Below are 12,574 nucleotides of genomic sequence, written 5' to 3' on the forward strand. Positions count from 1 at the left end.
TAGTTAGAATTTTATAGTAAAGAAAGTCATAGAACTTGATAACACATTCAGTGACTAAAGTATGGGCCTTTTGTGCATAGACAAAATCTGACAAGAAAAATACCCCTCAAATAGGGAAAAAAATGTAAGGAATAAAATTTAGCCACATAAAATAATTTGTAATATCAAAGCTCATCAAGTCTAATGCAATTTGAAAGAAACTGTTGAAAATTTAGCCACCCATCAGCTGTAAAATATTATTGTCTGTCTTAGAAAATTTTGTAGGTGATTTTTTATGTGGAAACAAAAATAGAGGTGCTTTGCCATTTTCCTAGGTATATAGGCAGAAAACTAAAGCTTTATTAAAACAAAGCAAAAACAAAAAAAGCAAAAACCCCAAAACAACCAAATGGAATGTGAACTGCTGGTCAGAAAATGTGTCGTAGACTTAAAGAATCCTCCTACCTCCACATGGCCATATGTTCAGCGCTTTCAGTTAGTTCTGAGAGTGCAGAGAAAGACATTGCAGCCCCATGTAAAAAAAATTCAACATCGGAACAGCAGCAGCCAAAAGACCCTGTGATGATGCATTTTGTTCATACCAAAAATATAGTTAGGAATCCCAAAACTTTGCTTGCATATAGCCACAGTGTAAATGACTTCTGTGCCAGGCCTGTGCATACAACCTCTCCACTGCAGTGTAAGTTCAGTGGTTCAGTGGTTTTTACTGTTGTGAAGGATGGAGTCTTTCCACAGCCAAGCAAGGCTTGGGTGAACTGAAAAGTAGATTCAAAGACCGGCCAGTAGGTGGCGCTTTTGACTAGTTGATGGGCCTAGCCTATTTCAATTCCATATCCAGAGATTTTTCTCCAGATGTCAGAAATATTATGCACAAAAGTTATGGGAGCTGAGAAAGAGGAATTTCATCTGATATGGGATACTTAAAAGAACAAAGAGCATATTCAGAGTCTGTAAAGTGAGCTGAGATAATATTTATTTTCATAAAGCATATTGTAACCATAAAATGCATTATTTCCTATAACTCTGTACAAGGTAGAGAATCTTTATAATCTCCTAGGAGTTCGTAAATCTGTAAAGAGTTCCTAAGTTTTAGTGAAGGGAGCATGGAAGTGAGGCAACTCAAGTTTATCTGATAATGAAGCAAAAAATACCATTCCGAGGCTGGCATGACATTTCTCTACGAAGTCAAGGTTATTTTGAATGACTACTTAAATCAATGAATTGTTTTCTTATAAACATATTTTTATATTTTTTATAGCAAAGCACACGGAAACCTGCCAATACTGGAATAAAGCATGGTGTACAAAGAACTTGTCAGTCTAAGAAATTCCTCCTTTACTGTGTGAATTCCGAGTCTTCATACTTACAGTCCAAAGGAAGTTCATATATACTAGATTTTATTCTAGGAAAGTAAGAACAGGAATCCAAGCCAGAATACTATGTTAATTATTTTCATTAATATTTTAATTATAATGTATTTTAAACTCCCTATTGTCTAATATTGTTACACTTAAATTACTATTATATGTCAATCCTTTTTAAAACAAAGGGCTTTATTGCATTCTTCCCCTTAATACAGCTCTTTTCAGATTTTTCAGAAAGCTGTGTCTTCGGAGCATACCATAAGCTGCAGTAGCGGTGTACATCCATTAATGCACCGTACACCCTGCATTAAATATATTCTGGTTCTCTCCCCCAGGAGGATATGAGCTTTATCAAGCAGGTAGACTCTAGCTATTGCCTGAGTAATTAAATCTCATAGTTCATAACAATATTAACGCTATCTGGTTGCAGAATGACTGTCACTTGTACTTTGCTCTCTCAATCACATCACTTTATGTACAAAATAATGAAGACTGTGCCCTAAACCATACCTGCTTCCTGTACTTCTGCCTACATGTCGCATGAAATCTTTCCTATCCCTTTTCTACATTTTTTTCATAATGCAAATATCCTTTTTAGTACTTCTTCCTTGGGATGAATTCCCCAGTTTGAAAATTATGAGAATTTCTTAGCCTGTTTTCTATCGGTCTTTCCTTTCCCTTACGTGATAATATGATGAGTTCAAAGGGAGAAACAAGTGGTTGGCAGAGATGGAATTACTTTACTTTGCTTCTGAGGGTTTGTCCCTGTCTGGGCAAATTTTGAGAGGACCGTGGCAAATGTCCTGGATCTCGCGTTGCTCCTCTGGGCCCGGCCCTCTGCCTGTAACGCTCTTTCAGCAGCCCCCTGCCTGTCGTGCCTGTGCACCTCCTCTGGGTCTGTGCAAGGTGGCATATTAGGGCGGCATCCAGCCAAGCGTGTGTAAAACCCCAAACCCCTTTCTTCTTCAGCGTTCTCTTCTCTTTGCCCTGGTTTGTTTTTCTGCACAGCAGTAACCACCGCGGGACGTGCTATGCACCTTGCGTATTCGTTTTCTCCTTCACTGCTCCTCAGTAGAATGTAAGCTCCACGAGCGCAGGGATACTTGAGTGTTTGGTCTAGGCGGTGTCTTCAAAACCTAGGTAAGCCTTGCCGCCGGAACCGCCATCTTCCAGAAATTTGCCAAAATGACGAACACAAAGGGAAAGAGGAGGGGAACCCGGTGTGTGTTCTCTAGGCCTTTTAGAAAACATGGGGCTGTTCCTTTGGCCACATCCATGCGAATCTACAAAAAGGTGATACTCTAGACATCAAGGGAATGGGTACTGTTCAAAAAGGAATGCCACACACAGGTTACCATGGCAAAACTGGAAGAGTCTACGGTGTGACCAGCATACTGTTGGCATTGTTGTAAACAAGCAAGTTAAGGGCAAGATGTTTGCCAAGAGGATTAATGTGCCTACTGAGCACGTTAAACACCCAAAGAGTCGAGACAGCTTCTTGAAACGTGTCCTGGAGGGGAACCCGGTGTGTGTTCTCTAGGCCTTTTAGAAAACATGGGGCTGTTCCTTTGGCCACGTCCATGCGAATCTACAAAAAGGTGATACTGTAGACATCAAGGGAATGGGTACTGTTCACAAAGGAATGCCACACACAGGTTACCATGGCAAAACTGGAAGAGTCTACGGTGTGACCAGCATGCTGTTGCATTGTTGTAAACAAGCAAGTTAAGGGCAAGATATTTGCCAAGAGGATTAATGTGCCTACTGAGCATGTTAAACACTCAAAGAGTCGAGATAGCTTCCTGAAACGTGTCAAGGAAAATGATCAGGAAAAGAAGGGGAAGCCAAAGAGCAAGGGACCTGGGCTCAGCTGCAGCGCCGGCCCGCCCCGCCCAGAGAAGCGCACTTCCTGAGAACCCACGGGAAGGAGCCTGGGTCTTTGGAACCTGTTCCCTATGGATTCACGGCATAAGCTGGGGGTGTAGCTCTGCCATGAAGCTCCTCATTGGCAGCCGAGTGCCCTAAACCCAACTTAAAAAATAAAAAATCATCCTGTGTTGTAAGGATGGTTTTCTTCATTGAACAGGTGTGTGGTGCCTTTACCTCGGAGAAACAATATTTGGAGCAGATTCTCGTTATACCCAGTTACTTGTGTCAGGTCTTTACTCTTCAGTGTTTTCTCGCTGAAAGATGTGAGGTATCGGGCAAATGTATACCCAAATGGCCACATATTTATGAAATATTTGTATTGGCTTGAAAATCCTCTGAATCACGTTTGGGACAAGATGTATCAAAATATTTTATTTTTTTAAAAAAAATTTCCCCATTAAGTTTATTGGTACATTTAAAGCAAACAATAGTTATTTATCACTGGGATCTTCTAGCTATACATATTATGTCTTGGTTCTTATTTTTCCCCAGACCCCTTCCCTCCCTTGACACCCTTTACCGTTTCCTATTTACAAAGGCTTTGTGTCCATTTTTTCCTTTTTTCATGTTTTTTTATTTTCCCTTCTTTCCCCTCCCCTCCCCTGTCCTTCCCACTTCCCCCTTACCCAATTTTCTTCCTATTTCACACTATCAATTAATACTATTTGAACCTTATTTACACTTAGTTTTAAGATGTATCAAAATAAATGGAAGTCAATATATGGGATTTCAGTTAAATAAATTGTTTAAAGCACCCTAAAAAAACCCTAGGTAAGTATCTAGCACATAGTAGGTGCTCAATAAATATTTGCTGGCTTTGAGTTTAAATTTAATACTGGTTATGACTGCTCATTTTCTAAAGACCAGTCTGAAATTAAAGAAATGGTCACTGCAGCAATATGACTTAGTGGAAGATAGAAGTTTTCAGTGTAATTATGGAAAGATCCGTGAATGTAATGCAAGAGAATTAATAAGTTAAAATATAAAAGCATCTGAAGAACATTTATATTTTAAAATACTAAATTGTACTGAAGGGAGAAATCTATATATTTACCACGATGCTTTTATTGTAACATTTTTAATTGAAATATAAAATGTCACATGTTTCCAGTGTACCATGCTATGTTTCAATCTATGTATTGTGTAATGTTTAAATCAAGATAAAAATATCTCCTGGAACATTTATCATTCCATGTGGTGAAAGCATTCCAAATCCTTTCTTTTAGCATTTTTGAAATACATGGTCCATCACTGTAACCTATAGTGATGCGGAAACCAGAGCTTCTTGCTTCTATCTATAATTTAGCACCTGTAGATCAAGCTTTCTCCATCCTTTCCACCCCTAAAAGTCCCAGCTTCTGTAAAACATTATTCTACTCTCCACTTTTGTGAGATCACTGAGATCGTGTGCGAGTTATCTTTCTGTATCTGGATTCTCTCACTTAGCATAATGACCTCAGGTTCATCTGTGTGGTCGTAAATGACAAAAATCTGTCCTTTCCACGAATGAGTAGTATCCCACTGCGCCACAGTTTCTTTACTCACTGAGGTTGTTTCCATTTCACAGTGTTGACTGTTCTTATCTGTGAATGCAGGCCATCTCGCCTTTTTCCTTTTTTATCCTCTTCATTGTCTTTCTTCAATATGTTCAGTCTTTACTATGATGATATTTTTACCTCTGTGGTCAATTAATCCCGACTATTTTATAGATATTGTAAATGAGATTTTTTTTTCTTGACTTTTTCAGATGATTCGCTCTTAGTATATAGCAATGTTACTGATTTTGTGTGTTCATTTTTATATCCTGCAACTTTTAAAAATTTGGTCACTGGTTTAAATTTCTGATGAATTCTTTGCAGTTTTCTATACCTCTGCAAGCAGTGACAGCTTGACTTTCTCCTTCCCAATTTGGGTATCTTCTGTTTCTTTTTCTGCCTGGTTGCTTTGCCTAAGAGTTGAGTGAAAGTGTTGGAAGTGGCGTACTTGTCCTGTTCTGGATCTTCAGACAGAGCTTTCAGCTTCCCCCATTCACGGCGGTATCAGCTGTTGGGTTATTAGCATGGCCTTTGTGAAGTTCATTCTTTTCCCTCCTATTGTGTTCAGAGTTTCACAAACTTTCATCATCATATCTAGGAATCAATGGTATTTGGCTATTAAACTTAACCAGTAATGGAAAGAGATAATAATGTCTTAGAAGACACTATTATATACATTAGGAGGTGAGGAGGACGATTCACATTGTACCAGTTTGCAGATGCAAACAGTGAGGCTAAAATTTGCGGAGATATTGATCAGCTACTAGGCAACTGGAATGAGTGATGTAAGAGTCAAACCTGTCTCCTGACCTGAAATCGACCCTCATTTCATGACAGTCTTACATTCAGTATGTTCTCCTGCAGCCTCTAAGTGCTCAGTGAAGGCCAAGTAGTCGGCAAACCAACTCACATGCTGTGCACTGTGCTGCAAATTTCAACGACAAATCTTACCTGTTGCTGAGCTACAGAATGCAAGCGAAGCTGAAATAACATTAATCCACATGTAATTATTTAACTTTCTGATCACCTGCATTTTGGCAGGCAAGGAGGATTGCCACCTTCACGATAGTCAGCTAATAAATCCTCATGATGGTTACACTTTTATGCAGAGCAGTAATCTGAACAAATTGGCCCCTGACAGCTGCGGTAAATTGCCAAGAATGAGTGCTGTCAGGGAAAAAGTTGTTTTTCATGAACGTGCAGAATAAGTAAATCTTGTGTCGTGCAGTTTTATTCAGTTGGAGTTATTTGCAATCCAATATAGCAAGATTTATAACATTATTTATTAGTGTGCAAAATGCTTGTTTATCTTTAAAGTGGCATTGATTTGGAGTCCATATATCTTGGGTTGGTGCATTACTACTGACATTATTTGTCTTCTTATCAGGGCTTCTGTGCGGGCACTGCCCAGCAAGACACAGTGTGACCAGTGTAAGCTTGAGTAGAGAGCTTGATTTCAACACAGTTTTATTAAATGATATATGGTAAGAAAAACTCTAAAATGCCAAGTTCTGGGTGAATAACAAGTGCTTTCCAGTTGGGTAGCCACAAAAATAAATCTGTGACTGGATTTAAGGCTAAAAGAGGGCAATACGGGTGTGTAGGTGTCCATATAGGTGTTTGGGTTAGTGTGGTAAAGGAAAAAAAAAACAGTCTTTGATTTTGAATCTTAACCAAACTAATGTTCTCTTAAGGTTGAAGGTCAAAGCATGCGAGCATTTGACACTCTGTATATTCTGATTCAGAGCATGTCTTATTTGTGACACCAAAACAACAATGACTCTTTGCTTCCTGCATAAATAAGACCAAAAGTAATCCTGCTGCATTATTAATTTGAAAGCACAAAGACAGCTACCAGGAAATTCTAAACTGAGAGGAGTTTTATTTATAAAATTATTCTATTTTTACCATTTTTCTCACCAAGCATTGAATGGAACAGTTCGTTAGGAAGATTGGCAATGTTTAAATAAAGAACTGAGAGTGTCATTGATTTTTGTCTTGGCTTTTTATAAACTCAACCTAGCCCAAATATAGTATTTTAATCCCCTTTTTCATGAGTTGCTATTTTTTTCTTCTTAAAGTTTTCTCATAAAATTTATACTCATTACAGCATTTCTTAAAAATAGGCGAAGTTTCCAAGATCATTTCCACACACCTCCAAGCTATAGGGCTATGTAGCTTACCTTCAAGTTAATGACGAAGTGCGCAGAGAAACGCTCTGATCCAGCAGTCTGCCCGCAGAGAACTGAACAGTGGCAGCTTCTGATAATAGGCAGTGCCAGAAACGGCATAAAACTTCACAATCGTGAGTTTCAAAACACTCTCACTTATATGTCAGAGCCTTTAAAACGCAAACATTCTGAAGAATTGTGTTACGCTGATTTATAAGATTTTATATTAGTTATATTAATGTAAAGTAGTTCTCCTGTCTTAAAGGGCTGCATAAAATTTATTGTTAAATTGGTTAAAAATTATGTAAAACTGTTTTTGAAAAGCCTTTTCCCTGTAGAAAATCTATAGACAGTTGTCATTCCTTCTGAAGGTTTCATTTTTATGTTCTTTTGTTTTTCTAATTTTTATTTGTATTAGTATTTATTTGTATTTATTTATAGTACCTAATGAGTACTAAACTCATCACGGGAGTCGGTACTTGCACATAACACTCTTAATTCTTATCTCCCTCGCCTCGCCTCACTTTTAAATGTCTTATTAATCAGGATAGCTTAAAAACATCATTACTACTGTAAGGAGTAAAACACGCTCAGAATTTCATCCTTAAGGAGGTGTGGAACATATTTCTGTTGCAGATGTGGCTGCTGGTGATGTGGCGGTGTTTGGGCTGGGTGTTTTTGCGAGATCTGACTGCACCACCAGTGGGCTGTGTCTCGTCGTGTGGCTGATACAAAGCTCAAGAAGTGTCAGCAGCTAGGCAGATTCTTGTTTATCATTGCTGTTCACTTGTGCGTGTGCAATTAGCATTATCTTCAGTCCACACTTCTTTCACTGGGATCTTTGAAAGCCAATTGACCATTTTGCGAGGATTGGTGTAGTTAAAACTAGACGATATAATCCGTAAATCCACTTAACACGGCTTGCAGGAGCTGCAATTTAGGGAACACAGAAGGTGGCGCTGTCGGCCCTGTGCCCCGCCCTTGCTGCTTGCTCTCCCCGAAGTGGTCGCAGGCCACGTGACACAGCTAGGCCTTGGGCCGCCCTAGAGCCCATGCTTTCTGTCATTAAATGAGAAGCAGTCCCAACTGCTTTCAACATTTACTTCCTACGTCCTAGATACTCCTCTCCATACAGCCAGGGTGCTAATCACAAGGCTTTTTTGTCTGGGTACAAATGTTATTGGTCACTGGTTCAGGGATGGTTGATAGAGAGGTGGGGGAGAAGAAACAGTGATAAAAACTACAATTCTCCTGCAGCTCTTAGGAGAAAACATCACTGAATAGAGATAACTAATATTCCTTTCAAGTGACTAAGTAATCTCAAGTTCTGATATGATGTCAGAGAATGTGATTTAAGCTCTTGCTATCACTTAATTTCTTTGAGCCTCAGTTTCCTCATTTGTGGAATAAGTCAAAGTAGCTTTAAAATCGCCTTCAGTGTTAAGTCGGTGGTGATGATTCTATCGTTTCTTTGATTAACTCATTGATAGGGTGGGTGTAGTTTAAGTTTTCTAATATCAAAGTAAGGCAACTGTGAAATAGCCAAATGTTATATTTACTTAGTATTTCATCTTTTCAAAGTATTTTGTTATCAGTTATTTCTGGGCTCTTGGAACTACAAAAAGGGGTCTGACTTTTGCAGTGTATCACAGAGTTCTGTAACTTTTTGTGCAGTGTATCACAGAGTCTGTGGTTGTTCTGGAAATAATGATCTGAGAAGCTAGAAGGTTTAGAAAGGGCTGAATTACCCCAAATCTAACAGATCTGACACAAAGGCATTCAATAATTAGTGAAGCCAGGCTTGGTGGTGCACACTTGTAATCCTAGTAGTCTGGGAGGCTGAGGCAAAGGATCACAGGTTCAATCCCAGCCTGTGCAACTTAGCAAGACCTGGTCTCAAAAATTAAAAAGGATCTAGAGATGTAACTTAATGTGAAGCACCCCCCCAAAAAAAAGGAAAGGAAAGAAAATTAGCACATCAATCTATGAATAAGTGGTGGGGGAAAAAACCAGACTGATATGTGTACATATGTGTACGGACAAAACAGCAATGCAGGAGTGGCAGAATGAGGACATTATTCATTAGTTCAGTTGTTGTCACCACTGGCCTCTCTGAAGTCCATTTATCTGTTGGTACTTTAATATTTACAACACACCACTGGTATTCAGGTCTTGTGCTAGGTACTGAGAGTAAGACATTGTCCCTGTCCTCAGTATGTTTTAAGATATTAGGAAAGACAACTGCAAGTTATTTTGATGGCAGTAAAAATCAGCCAAGCAAAGATGGACAGATGTCCCATTTCAGGCAGAGGGGATGCTCCATCCAAACCAACCGAAAGAGGTGAGCCTCACACGGTCAGGAGGAGGATTGCAAGCCATCTGGCAGGACTGGGGGTACGGATGCATCAGAAAGTAGCACGCAAGTCAGTGTTAGCTTTTGGAGGCACTGCTGCCTGCCTGAGGATATTTCTTGGGTGTCAGACAGCTGGGGAAATGAGAGGGTCAGGAGGTGTGTGTCTTTGACGGTCAGCACTGCGGGGGTGGGGGACGGTGCCAATGGTTTTTGCTTTAGCTCGGGTTCTCTTGAAATAAAACTCGAGGCAACAATTAGGTGCTGATGCTTTATTGGGAGGGACAGTCCCAGGTAGTGAGTGTGTGAGACACAGACCTCCAGGCAGGGAAGACTAGAGAGTAGCAGAAGGTCATGCGTTACTAGGCTGGTCATGGTTTCTTATGTTGCAGAGATGCAGATGATTGCTTAGCAGGTATACCCGCTTGGATGTGGCAGGCAGGTAAAATGGAATCATGTTCTGGAGCAGTCTATGAGAGGGAAGATGGTACGGGAAGTTGTCTTCTCGTCTCCCATCTAAGTCTACCCCCACTTCTACACTGTTCGGGCACTGCTTCCTTGGCAGTTGATCTGGACACCAGTTCTCATCACTGTAGTGTGGCTTTGCATCCATAAGCCACAAATTTCAGGCATGTGGTGGTTTGGCCAAGATGAACAGCCATAGCCCATTAGATTGAGGGGAAGAATGGTTCCTATAAGTAGAAGACCCAAGAGAATTCCACATCCATAGTCGTAGTTTGGAGGGCCCAGGAGACACGGCTCCAGGGGATCGAGGGATGTGCATAAGATGTGTCAGGTAAGTTTTCAAACCACACAGGTGCAATCCCCAACATAAAACAGATAGAGAGGAGTTATTCTTTGACAAAGAAAGTTGACAGCTTTTTCACACTCCCTCCTTTGGTGAGTTTACAGGCAAACCCCTGTTTCTTGTGGTAACAGTTTGAGATTAGATTAGATTAGATTCCTTCTTGCACCTACACTCAGACTTGTTTAGTAATACAGCTGAGGAAGAATATTTTATTGTCTGTAAGATAAACTTCTTTTTGACTTTTGGTTTGTGGAATTGCAAAGAAAGGAAGCCGTAGCAAGCGTAAACATGGAAAGAGTTATAAGAAATCCTGGGATTTTGGATTTTTGAAAATTTAAAGTTCATCTAGTTCAATTAACTCATAAAATTCAAGAGAATGAATTGTCCTGAAAAGGTCATACAACTAATGACTGAAAAGTGAAGGGCTAGAACCAAGGGAATCTGACTCTGGGCTCTTCTCTCTGTGAGCATATTTTTGGAGTTCATGAATGTGTGTCAGTGGTTTTTTAATTTTGCATTTTTGTTGTGATAACAATATAAAATCGTCCCTGTAGGCCAATACTGGACCATCTGGTTGACCACAGAATAGTTTTGCATCCAAAGTGTAGTGAATCCTTTCTTTGTGCTGGACTTTTAACCATGCAAGGGAGCCAAAGAGCGGGGCTCTGCCCACAGTACCATGTTTCCACTGCTGTGGACAGCGTCTCAAGAGTTCCGTCTTGGCATATTTGCTTTAAAGCTATACGGGGATGTGAAAATGCTTTCTCTTCTCCTACCTCCAGCCGTAATTTGGTTTGATACCCATCACTGAAGCAGTAATGCAAACTTTATCCTCAAGTGAACAAGACAATTTTGCTTAATTATAGGTGACATTTAAAGTGTCATTTTATTCTGCAGAGAGGTTTTAGATACATTGAAGGTCTCTACAATCTCAGTTAGAACCTTGATATTACTTAGTATTCTCTTACTCAGCATATTTATGTAAACAATACTTTCTGTATTAGAATTACTAAAGTCAAAATTCTGAAACACTGAAGACAGGACAGGACCTGAGATCTACTATTTCCTTTATTTATTTTTATTTATTTATTTTTTTGGTACCTGAGATCTTCTGCTTGTGAGGCATGCAGCAGAACCACTGAGCTAAATACCAGCCTGAGATCTACTATTTTTATTGGTGCATATTAGTGGTACAGAATAATGAGATTTGTTTGGTATATTGGTCCATGCATATAATATATTTTGATTATTTTCTTCCCATTACCCCTTCTTTCTTGCCTCCCCTTTCCCCCTTAACTGTTGAGAAGACTCAATATTAAAATTGTCATTGCTGTGGAAAAGTATTACATTCCCTATAAATTTATATGGTGAGTTTAAATTTTACTACTTTCATAGGTTTTAAAATTTAATTTGTAAAATTTTCTTAGTCATCTTATTGGAGCATGACTAATAGCCTGCTTCATATATGTATATATCTAAGCATTATGATAAGAACAACGCAATTCTATACTTGGAAATTGAGGGGTTTTTTTCCTGCCAGAAATGAGTCCAGATAGCACCCACTTTGAGAACCACTGCTAACGCCATAGCTTCCTCCTAGCTGGTGTGGTTACTCAGTGACAATCTAGAGTGCATTTCTGATTCAGAGGATCTGGTTCTGACACTGCCAACAACTCTGTGTGTCTATTAAGTCAGAAACCTCTCTGGCCCTCAGTTTTTTCGGTGGCGAGTTAAAGGTTACAGGGATCATAAATTCTTATGCCTCTCGGAACCAGGTAGAGTAATTAGGTGAAATATACCAGCTGTCAATAACAGGCAGTATTGGAGACAGTGACTAATTCAGAGAACATTTGTCCTGTGTTTAAAATGACTGTATTTAGAATCAAAACTTTTATTTAGCATTACAGTGAAGACAACAAATCTGTGGATGAGATTCCATCCGAAAGCACCAGCTGGTGATTCCTGGAGCAAACCATGCTTTGCACACCTTCCCCAACGCTACAGCATGCCGAGCAGTGCAGGGTGGAAAGAGGCATAGAAGGAAATCCTCCAGAATGCTTCCGTGTACTTTAGTGTTCAGCACCCTGCAGCATCGTATAAAAGAATGAACAAGGGAGGGCCTGGGAAATGCAGGATCAAAGTGAGTGGAGATTTAAAAAACACAGCAAAAGAAAAGAACGAAGTGAGAGAAAGACCCTTCTTGGGCTCAACTGTCCGCAGGCAAAAGCGCGGCTGTATTACAATCCCCATTCAGTCCTCTGGTAACACGCTGCAGATCCACGCCAGGGATTCATTCACTACTGACAAACTACGGGCCAGGCACTGTGCCAGTGCTGGAGAGAACTCTAAAAAATCATAATCAGGTTTTTATTTTTTCTTAGGAAATCCTCTTGAATGGTTGTTTTCCACTGTTGTGC

At 39.7% G+C, this 12,574-nt stretch overlaps 1 protein-coding gene across 8 annotated transcripts in view; it reads left to right on the top strand.

Moving 5' to 3' along the window:
• Window positions 1-12,574, top strand: part of Mctp1 (multiple C2 and transmembrane domain containing 1) — a 499,895-nt gene that overhangs the window by 315,246 nt on the left and 172,075 nt on the right. The window lies entirely within an intron of this gene.

Source organism: Fukomys damarensis, unplaced genomic scaffold, assembly GCF_012274545.1.
Source record: "Fukomys damarensis isolate Sample0158 unplaced genomic scaffold, DMR_v1.0_HiC HiC_scaffold_3, whole genome shotgun sequence".
NCBI classification, from domain to species: domain Eukaryota; kingdom Metazoa; phylum Chordata; class Mammalia; order Rodentia; family Bathyergidae; genus Fukomys; species Fukomys damarensis.